The 19902-nt window shown below is 38.6% G+C and overlaps 2 protein-coding genes and 1 long non-coding RNA gene across 3 annotated transcripts in view; 2 read left to right on the forward strand and 1 right to left on the reverse strand.

Moving 5' to 3' along the window:
- Positions 1–19902, forward strand: part of LOC125776722 (SAFB-like transcription modulator) — an 89263-nt gene that overhangs the window by 61809 nt on the left and 7552 nt on the right. The window lies entirely within an intron of this gene.
- Positions 1–19902, forward strand: part of LOC125776679 (uncharacterized) — a 125356-nt gene that overhangs the window by 32605 nt on the left and 72849 nt on the right. The gene's annotated exons all lie outside the window — the stretch shown is intronic.
- LOC125776818 (uncharacterized) lies at positions 9243–13754 on the reverse strand. Its single transcript, XR_007421994.1, has 4 exons — positions 10940–13754; positions 10778–10885; positions 10561–10708; positions 9243–10506 (listed from the first exon to the last, which is right to left on the reverse strand). It is a non-coding gene; the product is annotated as an uncharacterized LOC125776818 (long non-coding RNA).

Below are 19902 nucleotides of genomic sequence, written 5' to 3' on the forward strand. Positions count from 1 at the left end.
TGATTTTATTAAATCTTGGATCATGTTTTGCATGGTAGACATAAATTGTGTCATACACTGTGTAAGATTTATAATCATAGTTTCAATACCTCCATTTGGAGGATTTTGCGGCAGTTGCATTTGCACAGTGTTGCTTTTCACCACATTTGCATAGCTTCCTTGCATATTATTATTGTTAGAAGTAATAGGATTTGTACTTTTTTCTGAGATTTCATTACGGGGCGTTTGTAACATTTGGTTACGACGTGCTTGAATTCCCTGTGACAACTTAGATTTCAGATCTTTATATACAGGGCAACCTCTGTAGTTAGCAGTGTGATTCCCTCCGCAATTGCTGCATTTTTTATTTAACTCTTCTTTTTTAAGAGTACATTTAGAAGTGGGATGTAAATCACCACATACCACACAAACACTGCGTAGAGTGCAGTATGATTTAGTATGCCCATATTCTTGGCAGTTAGTACATTGTACCGGACCGTTTCTTTTATGTGGTTCTTCCACAGTTACTCTACGATGCAGCAAATATTTCAAATTATAAATGGGATGGGTCTCATTTTTTTTAAGTTGATTCGAATTCGGCAACAATTCAATTTTAAACATTGGCTGTGGTATTTTGTTTCTATTAAATATATTTACAACTGTTTTAATTCCAAAACCACATTCTTCCAATGCTTCTTTGACTTCACTAGAGTCCACGGCGGACTCTATACCCTTGATTACAACAACTAGGCCCTTAGAGCTCTTCAGTTGATACGAATAATAATTTTTGTTTTTATTTGACAAAAATTTAACTATGTCCATAAAACTTTTTTCAGTGTAGGACTGAATTTTTGTTTCATCTATATTGCCTTTTTTCAAAGGCACTATATGGAAATTGTTAGTACCTACAATTTTACTTATTTCAGCAACGAGAGCATTACTGCTACGTTCGCGCAAATATATTGGGGGTGGTTTGGCATTAACGACTGTGGTGGTACCCTTGGCATCGTCGTCTGTTCCATTGCTTAGTAAGGCAAACCTATTGCCATTTAAAACTTCCGGTTTATTCTTAAATGGTGTACCGGCTTGAAATTTCTTGGGATTGACCGCTGACTTTGAAGGACTTAATTTCCTTTTTATGTTAATGTAGCGGTCAATGCCAGTTTGTACAGACTGGCCTTTTTTTATTGGTACATTCTCACCTTGCTTTATGTTGTTCTTCGCTGCCTGCGTACTTGCTGGTACCTGTTTAGTTGGTGTGATCATGTTTGCTGCGTGCCGTTGTTGACTGCCGTTCTCTCCTGCTTTAGTTTTTTGTAAGCTCTGCTTATGGTGCTGCTCAGTTGGTCGCTGCGATGACTCATCCTTCTCACCGTTGCCTTGTTTGTTGGTAGGAGCTGAACTCGCAGGCTCGACAAAGCTGAAGTAGGCATTCAGAGAATGCCTACGGCCTTGTTGGAATGAAAAACACGTCCGTATAGGGTGAAAGTTCGAACAGAATCGAAACCAATTTGGTGAGGTGACACAGTTTAAGCAGTTACAAAAAATAAACCGTTGTGAAAAGAAAACAAAAAAATAAACAGCCGGTGGTGACACAGTAAAGCAAAAAACCGGCAAAAACAAAAACAAAAAAATATATACATATACATATATATAGTGTTGACGATACATACATATATATGGTTCATATGTACATGCATATACCTGAGTAGTGACAAAATTGGAAAAAACATATTAAAAAGTGAGGCTAGAATAGAATAGAATTTAATTGAGGTATGCACTGCGACCTTGGGTCTATTGTGCCCTCTCCTAACTCACAGGGACTCACCAAGCCCCAACAAATCGATAAATTCTAGTATTTTGCTGGGAGCTAGTGAGTCGATGTGATCCCTATCCGGAAATATGGTTCCAAGGGCCTTAGACCTGCGTCTGCAGACTGCGATGCAGTCTATTAGCAGGTAATCCGGGGTTTCAGGTTCCCTGTCGCAGAACCGGCAGTAAGCGCAAGAGGCAAGTCCTAGGTTGAATAGGTGCCTTTTCAACTTGCAGTGGCCGGTATAGAATGCGACCAAGAGCCTGGGTTTAATCCTTGGGAGGTTGATTATTGTTTGATTTATGTTGTCAAACATTGGCCTCAAAAAAGAACTTCTCATTCCTTACCACTGGTGGGGGGAAATGCAACGTCTTATTTCGAGCGAGAATATATTCATTCTGATTTTTATTATTTTCTTTGCTTATATACAATTTTTAAAACTATCTTAAATAACTAAATATATTTGTATGTGTGTATGTTTTTATGTATTGCAGCATATGTTTTTATTACTGCTTGACATGGGGTTGATTTTAAGTGTACAATTTATTGCATGTGTGTGTATGTGTTTAATGTTATCTCTGCTGTATATTTAAGATTTGTGTCCCATGCATTTTTATTATTATTACTCGTAGATGTGCATTGCATGTAAATGCATTATGTATATACATATGTATGTATGTAAGTATATTAATATATAAATAGATATTTATATTTAGTAGAATTTCGGCTTTGCTGATAAGTAAGCATGTTCAATGATATTTAAACAATTATCGATCTAAACCTATTGAGGTTGTACCTCCCTATTAGCAACTTGGCATGCCGCATACCATGCGCCCGTTGCCAATGACCTTCTCTACCCACTCTTTCTTCCTTACGGAGCAGCTCCTTTATAGTGTGGGGGCCCACCCCAGTGAACGGTTCGGGCCCTACCATATTTGTGGAGGCTGCGGAGCGGGCGAGCTCGTTCCTTAGGTCTGCGAGTTTCCTTGTCCACCAGGAGCAATTGCGCCTGTCTGTGGGTACTCCTAAGGGGCAGCTGTCATTGTACGCGTTAATGATGGACCCGCTAAGCGCGGTCAATCTGTTCTCCATTCCCGGGCCCGTGGCGCTACTGTCAGTCTGCCCCTTCCTCGTCAATTCCTCATCTAGCCTCTCCCTGAAGGCACTCCAATTGGTCCTTCTAGGGTTGCGTCTAGAAGGGAATAGCTTGACCCTTGCCCTCAGCGCAAACCTTACAATTCTATGGTCCGACAGGGAGGGCTCCGTTGAAACTCTCCACTGCGAGACCAGCCCGGTTGCAGGTTCATTACTGAGGGTGATGTCCAACACTTCCTTCCTGCTTATAGTTATGAATGTGGGTTCACACCCTACATTCTCTATCGCTAAATTATTGCCTACTACATATTCTAACAGGGAGTCACCTCTCACGTTGCGGTCGGTGCTGCCCCATTCTGTATGGTGAGCGTTCGCGTCGCAACAGATGATAAGCGGGAGCTTGTGCAGTCTGCAGTGCTCTACCAGCCTTTTCACCGCCTCCGGGGGCGCCGTTGCTGCCTCTCCTGGAAAGTATGCTGAGGCCAGAATGAAGTCTTTGCCCTCAGTATCCCTAGCCTGCACTGCAGTGAATCTGCTTGTTATGACAGCTGAGGCTGCCGCCGCATGATGCAGGTTCACTTGGGCAATTTTCATGTTGACGGCCATCATAAACTGGGCTCGAGGAAAGAAAGATCCTCTACCCCGCCGTCAACCGCGCTGCTGTCCATTGGGCCTCCAAATCCGTCTAGAAGCTCCTGCGTTGAGGGTAGCTCCGTGTTCCGGCCATCATCGGCGACGTCTGTGGTCGTTACTGGCACTGCCTGTCCAGACCTGCTCCCGCAGGGCTGCTCCGACAACTCGCCCACCTCCATCCTTGTTTCCTCCGGGGCGGACTCCGGCACTGCCTGGTTATCGACGCCCTTATCCCGGACATACTTATACGATTCGTCGTCTATGTATAAGTGTAACCTCCATCCTTCCATGTCACCTAGCTTCTCCTTTTTGCTGCCGGCAACACACCAGGCCGAGATACTGAGTCCCCGGTTCTGGTTCCTCACCAGGCCCAAGGCGTACTCGTAAGTCCTGTTCCCACTCCGAGGGAGGAACATTGTCATGCTATGCATGATTGGCACATCTTCCACCCTCTTCGCGCAGAGGACAGGGCCCGTCCAGCTTCCCAGCTTTGGAGCGTGTTCCCTCAGCCAGTCGGCGGACGACTCGTCCAGGCAGTCTACCTCAGCCTCCTGCGGCGTGATTTGGCCGCTCTTCCGTTTCTCGGCTTGGGCATACGTGCCCGCGGGCAGTGCCCTGCTGTCGCCCCGCCTTACGGTTAGAGTTGTGCTGACCGGGCCACAGTTGCTGTTACCGCTGCCTTGCGCGCGAGCTGCCACGTTTTTGTCGTGCCCATTTGCCGGGGATGCGTTGCTCCCTTGGCTCTTGTTCCTGGCCAGAGCTTCCGCTGCCTCCGGGGTTTTCCCATCAAGGAGGTGCCGCAGGTACCACTTCATGGTGGAGCCACTCATCCCTTTCCTATGTGGATCCTCGCACCCGCCGGTTTGGCCAGCTTCTGGGAAGGGGCGTTACCCACCTCTTCTGCGCCTTCTCCTCCTTTTCCTTCTTGCGCCGTCAAGCTCTGCCCCATGCGACTCGCCCGAGGCCGACCCACTGCACCTACCGGCGGGGGTCTTGGCGACGCTCGTTGCTGCTACAGCGGCACCAGGCGTTACCACCAGGTGAGCTCCGCTGTAAGAGGGCACGTCGTCATCATCCTCACTGGCGTGCTCCTCAAACAGCGAACGCTCCTCTGGCGTGAGAGCGTCAAGATAGCTAGGCTTTCGCCTAGCCCCTCGACCCCCTTTACCTTCCGCTGACCCGATCTCCTTTTCCGCTTCCGTTGTCCTTTGTCGTTGTCCTTTATCCGTCATCGAATCCAAATTTTGTGTTTGTTTTTGTGCTGTATTGTTGTTGTCTATCTTTTTCTTACGGCCCTTGGCTCAACAAGGTGAGCTGTCGGGTCTATGATCTATCTGGGGAACAGGAAGGTCCGCCACGCCAGAGCCCCTTGGCGCGGTAAGGCCACCGTTACTTCCCAATTAGGCCCGGTGTTGGGAAGGCTCCGTTAAAATACAGCCACATTTACCTCCTGGCTGCAAAGTTCCAATGGGTACGGGAGTCGCATAACACCCTGGATTAGGAGGTGGTAGCTCTTGGTTAACGCACGCATCCCGACATCCCGCGTAGTCCGTGCTTAACAGCACCAACCACACAGGATTGGGGGCGCCGAGTATGCCTTGCGCCTAAGCCTCTGCACCGCGACAAGGTGCCTACCATTCGCAGAGGAAAAGTGAGGCTACAAAAATCAAAAGTGTGGTGACAAAGAGTGCAGTGTGGAAAATAATATACACATATGTATGTAAGGTGACAGTGAGTGGAAATATAACCCACAAGAAAAAAAAATAATAATAACTACTAAAAAGTGTGGTGACAAAAGTGAGGTGAAGTGAGAGAGATCAGTGAGAAAGAAGAATAATTTACACCTACTATATACATATAACCATATAATATAAAAAGAGATAGCGCAGTGACATACATACATATAACCTACAAACAAAATGAATAAATCATACAAAATCACAAGCTACAACACCAGAAACAAAAGGACTGGAGATCTGGAGAAGCAGAAAACCAAGGACTGACGCAAGCATAAGCAAAGCACAAGCACTGGCATACACACAGGCACACGCACAAGAACCACACATTGGATACATACATACATACGTACACTCATATTATCCCCAAAAGCCCCTGGCGGAATACAAAGTGAGTTGTATCATTTCCTTTCATTTTTTATACTATATACATACATGTATGTATGGTTCAATTTAAAAAAAAAGGAAATTTGGGATTCTGACCAGAATTCCGGTCAGCAAAAGTAGTAAAAACCGTTACCAAACTGTTTTCGGTACAGGAAAAAAAAGCATATGTGCAAATTAAACCATACATACATACATACATATATGTCACATATATTTCTATAATATAACAAGAGCATAACTTGCTCATTTACTAGTATACATACAAACATAAATTCTCAATTCGGAATAGCATTAAATATTCTGTCCGCGACCTCTTCTCACTGCGAATATATATACATATCGCTCATTTGCTGCAAGACCGGCATAAAGCAAAAAACGTGATTTTTGAGTTAATGCTGCAGAATTGTTCGTTATATCATACTTCATGTTGAGTGAAAAATTCATATGAATGCCTCTTATATGCTCCGCTTGAGAAGAGGTGTAAGGTTGGAGTCACCGTGTAAGGTTGTAGTCAGTTGAAAACTTTAAACGCGTTTTCTGGAGAATTGATTTTTTTGACTTATGCCGGTCTTGCAGCAAATGAGCGATATGTACATATATGCTGCGCAGCTATACAAATTATATACTTAATAACAAGTGAATTTGCGAAAATTACCTGCGGTCGGTTAATTCTCTTTTCGTGGTTTCCCGCAATACCCCTTGATGTTTAAGCAACAAAAACAAGCAGGATTGTGTAAAAAACCAAAGCGTAATATGTATATACCAGAGTCCTGCACGAGTAATTAAAAAAGTAACATGTGGCATCGTGGGCATCGGCATCGAGGGTATCGGCATCGCGGGCATCGCCGATTACTAACATGTTACCAGTGGTCGGCATTTCTTAGAACAATTGTGGAAACTAACTTCACACGTACGCTTACGCTCTATCGCAGAGCCGCTCAAAATTTTTCATGCCTATACTCGGAGTATAGGCAAGCAAATGCAGTCGAAGCATGTACGCTATGACGCTAATTCTGCCAGCGTCAAAAATACACTCGAAATACAGGAATTCAGTTTCGAATAAGCATATAGAGGACTTAATGAGAATCAAAACTTACGATCTTGAAGTCGATATGGAAAAAATCATGGAAAGTTAAAAAAATTAACTTAAAATTATTGTTGTTCTTAATTGCTTTTTTAATCAGAAACCATAATTTTTTATTTTTTTCTAAATTTTTAATAACAAAATAACCAAATAGCACGGTTTCACTCAGTGTACTAAGCAAGCGCGCGCACACAATCATACGCTAGCAGATATCAAATGTGTGATTGTATGCGTTGGTAAATAAATTGCGCATTATTTTGAGCGGCTCTGCTCTATCGTTCAGTCGTTGTCGAGCCAGCAACGAATTAACATCATGTAAGACTATAGCGTTTCATTTGCCATTGACGATACCAGATAGTAATCGTACGATGCCACGATGCCGCGATGCCGATGCGCAATGTTACCTTCGCATCGTGGTAATCGTCAGAAGTGTTACTTAGTAACGTACTCGTACGATGCCTACCTTAATCGTGCAGGCCTCTGGTACATACATATGTACATACATGCTTATGAATAATGTGCAGTGATCTCTAAAACGAGTTCTCATTTGCACATAACAAAATAAAGATACATAAATATATATACGCACATATACAAATATATACAAGGAATTATTGATTTTTGCGGATTAATAACGAATAATTAAATAAAATTAAATTGAATTCGAAGCAAAAATAAAACAACTCTTATTTAACTTAAAAGAGTTTTCGGTTATTCATAAACACGATTATACGCGGCAACTAAAAGCGTTTTTGGTTTATTAATTTAATTAAAAACTCTTATTCACATAAAATAGTTCTCGTCTGAACATACTTATATACGAAATCGGTGGTGAAATTTAATTTAATAATTTCAGCATATACAAATTTATCTGTTTATCGATTTCCTTTGAAACTCTTACATACAAAAGAGTCTTCTTTACGACATATCACATATACATACTACATACATATGTATACGAAACTTTATAATACCAATCAAGTTTTATTGAACATTTTTTTTGTCTTCTGTTCGTCACATTTTTGTTTTTTTAAATGAGCTCTGACTCAAAAGACCCTAAACCAAGTCAGTTACTAAAAGTCCCAAAGATGATTTCTGACGAAAAAAGTCCATGTACTCCTGCAGAAGCCACACGCTCGAAGCAAGGTACGACACAACAGAAAAGGGAGAAAGACATATCATACTCTAAATTCATTTCTGAGAGTGACTGTCTAATAAAATATTGCAATCGAATTGCTTCTTCGCCGATTCAAGAAAATTCTGAATCGGCGCTAGATATAAAAAGCCAAACAATTGAAAATTTTTGGACACGTCTCCAGGTTGCATATGACGCAATTGTAGATACTGACGAGTCAGATCTACCAGAAAATTTTAAGTCTTCTGCTTACGCAAAATTTGAAAACTGCTTAGACCAGTATGAAGACACAAAAATTATGATCGCAGATCAATTGAAACTAATTAAAGTAATTGCACCTGCTCCACTTCCGCGAGTAGAGATGCCATAAGTACAAAGTCAAGAGGCAAGTTCAGGCATACACCTCAAGGTGCCCGCATGTGACACAGAAGTTTTTCATGGGGGTTTTGAACAATGGCCGTCCTTCCGGGACATGTTCACAGCCGTTTACATAAACCACCCAAAATTATCTAATGCACAAAAATTGTATCACCTCCGATACAAATCGAAAGGTCAACCTGGCGTCATAGTAAAACAGTTCGCATTAAATGACGACAATTTTAATATGGGTTGGGAAGCTTTAAAAGCAAGATACGAGAATGAACGAATATTGGTCGATAAGCAAATAACCATTTTAATGAACTTGCCAAAAATTCAAAAGGAAACCAGTGAAGAATTTATCAAACTTCAATCCACGGTTTCCAATTGTTTGTCGATTTTATCGACCCAAAATATTCCCATAGATAACTGGGACCCTATACTGGTGAATATATGCACGGCAGCATTACCAGAAAAGTCATTATTATTGTAGGAGCAATCGCTCCTATCACGGAAAAAGTGCCCAACATGGCAACAAATGAGAGATTTTCTCACTACCCAGTACGAAATCGCAGAAAGGGTACACAAAAAAATAACCAAACCAAAAGGTAATCAACACGACCTCAATAGAATCTTCCACAAGCCCCAAGCCAATAGCAACAACAATTTGAATAGAAGCTTCTTCAAAAATCAAACGTTCACATCTGAACAGTTTGAACCGTCATTCGAACGCAAACTACCGATCGTAACAGACGAATTATTTAAAAATGTGAGTAGATGGTAAATTTATTATTTTAGAAAATTTTTTATAATAAATCTATTTTAGGACTAATTATAATAAACTAAATCCTAAACAAAAAGATGTAATGGCGGAATTCATGTCAAGCCATCCATGCTTGGCAAAAAATAACCTTCCAAACTCTGCGCAAGGGAAAATTGCATCCAACAAATTATGGGAGGAACTGGTGAAGCAGCTTAATGCCGTGGGTCCACCAGTTAAAAATGTTAAGTTGTGGAGGAAGGTATGTATATAATTTATATGCAATATATTTTGATAAAATATAAATTTTTTATGATTTTTTTAGGTTTTTGCTGATCAAAAATACCAAGCAAAAAAAAAACTTTCCTTCAATAAGGCATCAAAGCAGCGAACTGGTGGAGGGCCCTATAATGAAAAATTGATCACTTCGACGGACGAACTGCTAATCGAAGCAGCTGGACTCGAAGCTTGCGTAGAGGGCATAACAAATGTTTCTGCATTTGGAAATAACCCAACTACGCAAGCTTCGACGTTTATCGTTAACTGTGATAGCAGTGATGAGGAGACAAGCTCTTTCCCCAGCTCCTTACCAGGCCCAACAACTCCCACACAGTCGCTACTCGCCACAACAATAGCAACAGAAAAAACTCCACGCAGACCGAGGAGAAAAAGTAGGAGTGACGAGAAGTTGGAGTTACTTCAACAAAACATGATGTCGCTATCGGCTTTTCAAAAAGGCATAGACCAGAAGCTTGATAGGTTAGTAGCAGCACAAGAAAAAATGCTGGCACTACAGGAAAAGCTGGTTGCTATTAAGGTGGAAAAGCACCGCATCCAACAATCAACACGGGAATTAGACCACGAGATAAAAAAATTGGAGCTCGAAACCTTACGGAGAAATTTGTTATAAAAATTGGTATATGGATGTAAATATTTTTAGTTTTAAGCATTTAATGATTTTTTTAATTTAATAGAGCTTTATTTTTTTTTTGAAATTTATTTATTTACTATTTAAGAAATGTGATAAAACCAACAAACGTGATGAAACGACTAATTAAAATTAAAATAATGAGTTTATATGAACAAAATTTTTGTATTTCAGTTTAGAAGGGAAAAAAAATTTACAAGGGTAAATACATAGACATTTTCATCTTCAATTTATTATAGAGTATATTATTTGATCCCTTATTGTTTGGCCGATTGCGGTGCGGCGGTTCGCTACCCCAGTGTCGATATCCGTTGCTTGATCAGAATCGCAATGCTGGGGATCATAATTTATTTTAAATTTTATGCAGATGTTGTGTAATGCTGCACAAACGTTAGCAAATCTTGCCACTTTTGTCGGATGGTACCTTCCTCTGTTGCCATATCATAAAATTCTCCAGCGTCCTTTTAAAATTCCAATAGTTCGTTCGACGATACATCTTGCCTTGGAATGTATTTCATTGAACATAGCTTCACTTGCACCCTCCGAAGCGTTTCTGTAAGGAGTTATGCACCATGGTGCCAATGGGTAGCCAGAATCCCCTGTTAAAATATAAATAAAATCAATGTGGTAAAAAGAAAAAAAAGAAAATTTACCTAAAAGTCATAAATTTTCATTCCTGTTGTGCTGAAATCGTTCTTCCAAAACTCTTCGCTGGTCCGAGTGTTTCCAAACAAATGAGTCGTAGGCTGCACCACCGTATTGACAGTTAATAGCCAACATTTTGTAAATGTGATCACATATCTGACAATACAAAATTTAACAAATATGCATATATGTATATTCAATAAATATATTATAATAGCAACTTACTATCATAGCGTTGATACTATGGTAGCCTTTTTTATTGAAGTACATACATGTGCTCGTTCACTGTGGGTTTTTGTAAACCGATGTGGGTGCCATCAACGCACCTTATAACTAAAAATTATTTATAATTATTAATGTTACTATTTAAGTAAAGTGTATATTCACCTCCTGGAATTTTATATTGCTGCACAAACCACTCTTTACACGTAAGGGAATCCTCTGGTGTAAACCGTATAAACAGTGGGCACAACTTCGTTTCCACTTCTTTAAGTTCATGGGATGTCAGCTTCGAAACAGTGCTTTGACAAATCCCGATTAAATAGTCACTGCCTACACTGTGTTGGTATCCACCGCTAGGGAAATGTGAGAGCGTGGTTGCTAATTGTAGCACTGGAGACACTGCTCTGACGTCAGATTGCGTTAAACATATATTACTTAGGACATATTCAAAAGCCTCTTTAGTTAGACGAAATCGTTTTAAAAACCTGCAAAGAAAACTTCGTTATTGAGGTTTCATGATTTATTTTTTATATACCTACGCTGTGTTCGGCAGTGCCAAAGAATTGCTCCGATCTCTTAGTTGCCTCCGCACTATTTTTTCATCCCCATCACTCTCACTATAGCTCAAATAAAAAAAAAAACAAAGTCGGATCCATCTTGATATTCAACCGTTTTGACCCACCTTACCCACACATACACACCATACTCAACACATCATCTTTTCATCGCACACACACCAACTCAACACGTCATCATTTCATCCCACACACACCAACTCAACGCATCCTCATCAACACCACACCTTTTACACCACACCCGAGGACACCAAACACAATCATCAAAAGGGACGGGCCAGCCTCTTTCAATTACGATCCGCGCGCATATACGCATCGTTTGTCAGCTTGTCGAAATCATCTCCTTCACTTTCGTCTACAATTCAACGGGTGAGTCCGCGGGTTTGATACCAACTAGTGTATGGTTTTATCGGAAACTTTCTAAGCATATATAACATTTTTTGATCGGATGGTCGTCGAATGGTCTTTCGGTAACTAAGTGATGAATTAAATATTAAAAACGTCAAAGCATCTGTTAAGCACGGTCGTGGTTCCGTCATGGTGTAAGGCTGCATGTCAGCTCAGGGAGTCTGGAATTTTGTTTTTATAGACGGAAGAATAGATAAGCATCTTTAATTATATATTATCACTAAAAATTTACATTCCAGGGCTGAAAAAATGGACATGTTAAAAAGCTTAGTTTTTTTTTTCAATTCGACAATGACCCGAAACATTCAGCCCAAGACGTTAAAATATAGATTCCTTTCAACGCAAAACATCTGCCAACACCGCCAAAAAGTCCCGACATTAATACAACTGAAAATCGTTGGACCCATATAAAAAAAAGTTGATAGAATCAATTCCAAGACATTTTATTCACTTCTCTTATAATATGTTTATTTTCAAAAGTTGAAGTCTTAGTAGACAAAAGCGACTTGGTAGTAGTATCGGACAAAGTTGGCAACTGAACGCCAATTTTTGGCTAATTAGATTGAAGTACCTACTATAGGTGGTTTCCAAAGTAGGTGACTTTTCGTCATCACTTCGAGCCCTATTAGTCTTTTATAGGCATGTTGGAATCTACCGGCTTAATGTGTTTTTAGGCTTTCCATAGGATGTTTTGATTTTTGGTTGAATTTGTGTTAAATTTCTTTATATAATTTCCTCTTTATATCTAATAAAAACAGATCGATTCATTCACGACTAGCTCGCTTTTTTAAGCTTCTAGTTTCCCTATTCCATCATTTGTGACTTTCCTTAAGACAGGCGGCTTATTATTTTCTTTTTAGGTTATGCTAAGGTAGCCGTTTTAAATGCGCAAAGGACCATATGTTGAAGATTTGCTTGTAGATGTCTCTATAACACTTGACTTCACACTTTTACACTTCACACATTTACACTTTACTAATAACTTCACTTCACTATACGAGCACAGCAAGTTCTGACCCAATTAAGATCACTTCTTGAACTGATTCTGCCAGGACATAGCGCCTAATTATATACGAACCCCTTTATTGCTCTAAAAACAGCTAACGGTTCCCGAGTCTCTTCACTCTGTTCGCAGAATACGATCAGACCTCACTCAGTAACAGTTTCTCTAGTCCTGTTATTATGCTTATTTGCGCATTTACATTTTATAGTACCGTAATATATGCCACCAATGCGTCGCCTACTTCAAACGACGCTGTGGCACATACAGTTACCTACAAAATATTAGCACTACGCATTAACAGTGACATACAAAATACAAGCATAAGCGCTCCGACACATACATATTCTGAAAAACTTTTCTTTCGAACACTCTTAAGGTCGACTCGCCAGATAATGTAATTGTCCACGCCTCCGCACAATATAGCAAGACGGGAATAATGAGAAACTTGTAGAGTTTCGTCTTTGTTCGTCGCGAGAGGACTTAATTTTTCAATTACCTACTCAGTTCACACTAGCATCTGTTGGCAAGAGTGATTCTGGGTTGGATTTCAAGGCTGATATTGTTGTTGGTGTTGATGCTGATTCGAAGATAGACTAACGCTGTCACTAATTCCAAATTCTTCTGAAGTAGCGAAAATGAATATATGTATATGTATATATTATTTATGAAATTCCCTTCACTTCAACTGTCAAAATTTGGCGACCCTTTATTTGATTCGCGAGTGAAATTAAAAATGGAAAAAACGTTAACATAACTTTAAAAATTTATTTATTGTATTTAATTTGTTAAAAATTTACCTATTTTCAGAATAAAAAGAACCAACCAGAAGCAATAAATTGTGATGGTGAGGTTGATGGAGAAAAATCCTGACTTAGCCAGAGAATAGCCCCGTTTGGCTCCACAAAAAAAAAATAGGAAGGAGTTGTGGGAAGGTATTGCGATTGAATTAAATAATATCGGCTCTATATTACGTAGTGACAGCGAATGGAATAGGGTAAGAATAAACAATTTTTGTTGGATATTTGTGTATATCTGTGTTAATTTCGGTATTACTTAGGTTTGGTTGGACTACAAACTAAAATTAAAGACATAAATTTCAGAAAATAGGAAAGAGAGGGCGACTCAAAATAAAAAACGTATTTCCAGCAATTCAAAATTAATTTAAATTATTTTATTATATGTTACATATATGTACATATATTGGGTTGTCAAAAAAGTCTTGTGGTATTGTTATTGAATTTTTTTTTATTGAAATTGAAATGAATTTTTGATGACTCATGCCCAGCTCTTGACCGATGCTACAGCTGCTACTATGCCGGTCTCTTTCGACCAATTCAGCGATTTTATCGCAATTTTCGACTAAAGGCCTTCCGGAGCGTGGCGCATATCTGACCACCTCTACACCAGAACGAAAACGTTGAAATCATCGTTGTGCGGTGGAAATGGAAACTGTGCCGGGTACATAACCTGTACAAACTTTATTGGCGGCTTGAGATTCATTTTTGCCTTTATCGTAGTAGTACTGTGAAATATGCCGTATTTTCTCTTTATTTTGCTCCATGTTTGCGACGCTATAACTCACGAACGACTTAAAAGAAACGACAATCAATCAAACACGTGTTAGTGCGTGAAATGAGCTTTCCAAAAAGGTATAGCATGACCCGATGCGACGAATAAAACTAGAACTACGCGCTTTCAGCGCCAACTAGCGAAAATACCGCAAGACTTTTTTGACAACCCAATATTTTAGGGATGCAACTACACTATGACAATGCATTCGCCATTTGTTTGCGGCAACGTCCTACTGCTGTTCCACTGAAGTTTCTTTCAACTGGTTCCAGTGTTTCGGAAGAGCGTCCATAGATAATAATATAGTGGATAACCAGAATCACCTAAAAGATATTTAATTATGTATCTACATACACATATAAATTGTAGTTACCTAAGTGAACCGAATTCTGATCTCCTCTTTGGTATAAATAATAAAAAGTTATATTTTATTTGTTTATTGTTTTACTTCATTGTATGTATGCTGTAATATCCTTTTCTATTTAGATACAAATGTTTGTTTTCGCACCGAGCAATAATCGAAGTTTGGAATTCTCGATCTTGTGAAAAATTTTTATTTAATTTTTTTAAAATAACACCGCACAATATAAACATGTCTAATTTTCGCCAAAACGAAGCTTTCACTTCGCCAGTGACAATACCAGCATAAATTATCTACGCTTTTAAAGTGATGACAGTGACGTACGAGCCAATTCGCGACAGATAGCCGTTTTAGTTATAATCTTTATATAACTTGTTTAAATGAGTTAAGCATCCACCCCCTCTACTCGGTAAAACTGGCGCATCCTAATGCAACAGTGCAATTCACCACAGCTGATGACTCTATATCACCCCACAATTGAGAACATCACCCAGCAAGCGGCCACCACACTAATAATACAATACCACTCAACAAAACTCACCACACTTCTACATCAATCAACCCACTCAACAAAAAGGATGGGAAAAAGTAAAAGCGGACTCTTCGATCTACACAAGCCGCACATCAATATTCGCACGTCTTTTCGTCACATACTCGTATAGTTCGCCCATCAACACATCAAGATTCGTTTTTATATACTTTTTGTTTGTGACCCCAATCCGGCAGGCTGCAGTTGGCACCACATACGACCCCGTTTAATTTGATTACCTTCATGGACCTCCGAAATAAATAAACATTTAACTTAAAGAAAAATATCGTTTATATAAAGTTAAATATTTTCCAAATAAATTACGTTGGATATTACACAAATGTGTTACACAAGTAAACGGGTATTTTTTATTTAATATGTGTGGATAACTATTCGATTTAACCCAGTTCAGTTTATACATATGTTCATATGCACATAGTGATTACCAAAGTAAAAATAATGATATGGTGGTTACAAAGATAAACTTGGTCCTTCGAGCCTCAACGACAGGCACTACAAATTAACAGCCACAAGACAAGCCACATAATAAAATAAAAGCAAACCAGTGCAGTAATATACATACTAGGGCGATTCAAGTTTCATAGAAAAAAAATCCATGGTGAAAATATTGTAGCGCTCTTTGATTTTTTGGATCCTTTTGGTGAGAAAATAACTGAAAAAAAATTTGAGCTCATTCGGATAAGATTTAGAACTGCCTCAACGACGTCAAATTTTACCACTGGTTATGTTATTCAATTTAGTGATTTGCTATTGCATTGTTTTTATCAATATTTGTTTTGAACATATCAATCTTATTTTTTCTCTTTGGCTTTAAAGAGCGTGTTTCAAAGAGCGAGAAGAAATAGCAAAGCAAAGCAAAATGTAAAAATAGCGGTACTTTAACGTAAAAATTGGCGTCGACTGCGGAATAAGTGTATTTTGTCAGTTTTGATTTGCTCTCAAACAGAAGCAGTCTGTACGTTTAAATTGTTATAAATAATAAATTATTTTGTAATAATTTGTTATAATCTTGTAATAATTTGACTAATAAGTAATAATATGACTTCTACGCGATCTAAAAGTACAATTCATCTGATTGGCAAATCCAAACGTTGCTTTGATGGCAGGCTGTTACCAACGGTTCTTGATACTTTACAAGTTTATTTTTTCCATAATTCAGAACTTAATAAATCTCAAAGAGATAGCGTGAAAATAGTTGTTCAAAGCATTTGTGATATATGGTGTAAAGCAAATATTCCAATTGTTGAGGGGCGGAATATTATAAGAAAAATGACATCAATATTGGATGAATATCGCAATATCTGCCGGAAAATCGCAGAAGTTATGTGCAGATTGCTAAAGAAAATACGTTTATGGAAAACATTAGTTTAATCTTTGACATAGCTCATCATGATGTTTTGAATTTAATAAAAATCGAAGAAGATAAGCAATTTTTATTAGACCAAAGGTCAGAAAGAAAGTATGTGATGGGTAGAGTAGACGTAAAATATGTGCAAAAAAAAAAGAAATAAAAGCAGCGAAGATATTGAAAATGATGGACAGAGATGAAAAAGAAGAAATCAGAAAACGAAAAACATTAGAACCTGCAACGCTTTCAACCTCTCTTAGTGACGAAGAGTTTGATCATGATGATGATAAAGATGATGAGTTTATTAGTCAAAATAAAACATTAATACCGCGAAATAAAGAAATTAAACAGCGTAAAATAATGTCAGGAAATCTCGCGTCCGCATTGGATCGCACGAACACCAGTAACAGGAAAGTTAATTTTGGTTTTTAAGTTGACATGTATTTTAACAATATACTTATTTCTTTAATACAAATTATAGGAAAGCAGCCTATATTCTTTCAGCAGTTGCTCAAACGTATAGTGCGGATCATGCTTCTGAAACTGTTTTATCAGTCAGCACCATTCGTAGAATGCGTAGTCAGTTCCGAAGTCAACATGCTTCAAACCTTAACGGAATATTCTCGCCCAATGTTCCTTTAGTTATACATTTTGATGGAAAATTACTACCTGCAATTTTAAGGGGGCCATCTAAGGACGATCGAATTGCCATTGTCGTCTCCGGCTTAAAGACTGAAAAACTGCTTGGAGTACCCAAAACTGACAAAAGTACCGGAGAAGAAATTTCACAAGCAGTTTTTGCAGGTATAAAGATGTGGAATATGTGCCATCAAATTGTCGGAATGTCTTTTGATACCACTGCATCAAATACGGGTCGTTTGAAAGGAGGATGCGTTCTTTTGGAGCAGAAACTGAAAAAAAAAATTACTTTGGCTAGCTTGTCGGCACCACATCTTTGAAGTAATTTGCGGAGATGTTTTTAAAGCATTATTTGGTTCAACATCTGGCCCCGGCGTAAAAATATTTAGTTCATTTCCGGAATTTTTGCCAAACATTAATCAAAACGAATACGAGAAATGTTCTGATAGTCGAATAAGGTCGAATAAGTAATGAATTACTCTCATTTAAAATAGAAGGAATAGCTTTTGCAAGCGATATTTTAAAGAAAAATTCGGGGAAATTGTTAAGAGAAGATTACCGTGAATTATTAGAACTAACGTTGATATTCTTGGGAGAAACTCCTCCACGCGGTATCAGTTTTCGTACTCCTGGCGCATTTCATCACGCGCGTTGGATGTCAAAATTGCTCTATGTTCTAAAAATTCGCCTTTTTCGAAGTCAATTCAATCTTGATGAACCCCAGCAAAAGGCTTGTGTTGAGTTCGGTATATTTATTACATTAATATACGTAAAAGCTTGGATACAAAGTCCAAATGGCTGTGACGCACCTTATAATGACTTAAATCTAATAAAATATTTTTCTGAGTATAGCACCATATCAAAAATAATATCAGAGACCGCAACAGCTGCATTAAGTCGACACTTATGGTATTTAAGCGAAGAACTAGTTCCAATTGCCCTTTTCTCAGGTTTGGTACCTAAAACAATGAAAAGTTTGATGGTGACTCGAATAAATGAGTTCAAAATGCAAAAGCCTGTTAAAAGATTTGTTAAATATATTGGTACAGAAGATCTGAGTGATAAAACAATAGCGTTTTTCATTAGTCCTGCTTGTCATATGTACTTTATTTGAAATATTGAAATTGGAAGTCACTTTTCTAAATGAAGACATAGACTCGTGGAATCGAAGCAAATCTTTTAATGAAGCAAAAAAATATATAATGACTTTGAAAGTCGTAAATGATAGTGCTGAAAGAGCAATTGCTCTAGCAACAAATTTTAATCACTCCTTAACGACAAACGAGAGCGAAAAACAATTTCTATTACAAGTTGTGGAGAGTCACCGTAAAAGCTTCCCTAATTGTAATAAAAGCACTTTGTTTCAAAATATTTGAATATGAAAATTTGTAACAAAAAATTAAATAATATGAATTACATAATCAAAAATGTATTCACCAATGATTTTCCAGTAAAATAAGACATATGTATGTACAAATTATATTAAATTTTTTTTTTTGATTCAGCATATATTAGTGAATTTTGAATTCGTTGAGGCAGTTCTAAATCTTATCCGAATGAGCTCAAATTTTTTTTCAGTTATTTTTTCACCAAAAGGATCCAAAAAAATCAAAGAGCACTTCAACATTTCAAAGTTTTAAAATTTTGAACCGCCCTAATGTACAAGTGCGTGCAAAAGTAAAGAAAGTGCTTAACTGAAAAAGAGACAAACAAAACATACGTAAGTGTAAGAAAACAGGGAAACGGTAGGTACAGTGTGTTACAAAAAAAAAAAGAGTTCCACCAAGCGTTTGAAACAGTTTCGCTTGAAAGTACCGTGAAAAAAAATTATTATTAAAATTAAAAGTGCCGTTTTAACGCTATTCTAAAAAACAAAAACAAAGAAAAAAGCAAACGCTAAAATCTTTAGTGCCGCTAAGATCCGTTGAGACAAAAGTGCCGTGTGAAGTGCCGCAATAGAGGAACAGATAACGTACGTAACGTTCCAACATTTTCATCATTTCCGCAACGTCAACACCATCATCGTCGCTGCTACGCTGCGTCAACGCTATCGCCGCTGCTACGCCAACGTCATCGCAGCCGCTGCTACGTCTACGTAAACGCCATCGCTGCCGCTGCATCTACGCCAACATTATCGCTGCGGCTAACCGTCGTGGGAATGCGCCGCAACTGCATCATATGCCAAAGGGAAGTGAGCGCCGGCAAACAGCCGACGCACCAGGTAACGAGTGCGGATTATTGAAAGCGATGCAAACAAACGAAAATTCAAATAAAGAACAAAGTGCACACTTCCAGTTTTTGGCTCACCTTTTTCACTTTATATCATATTGATTATATTCAGCCCTATCACGCAATCCATCGTAGCAAAGCTACGAATACGAATGTCCGCTACGAATACGAACAATTTGCTATCATTGAATTCATGTGAATTCGAAACTTTTGTTGCCAGACTTAATTTTGAATTTTGACATTTCAAAATCAGCTGTGTAGAAGAAAAAATAAAAATTAGGATTAATAAAAGTGGAAACGTTTATATTCAAATTGATTTTACGAACAAAAAATATGTATTCGCTAACGTTTTCATTTATGTTGCTTGAGGAAGAACGTGAGAGAAGTCGGCGTGATATAAAAATTCACTGAAAATCACTGAGGGACAGGAGTAACCCTTTCGATGT

Source organism: Bactrocera dorsalis, chromosome 2, assembly GCF_023373825.1.
Source record: "Bactrocera dorsalis isolate Fly_Bdor chromosome 2, ASM2337382v1, whole genome shotgun sequence".
Lineage (NCBI taxonomy): Eukaryota > Metazoa > Arthropoda > Insecta > Diptera > Tephritidae > Bactrocera > Bactrocera dorsalis.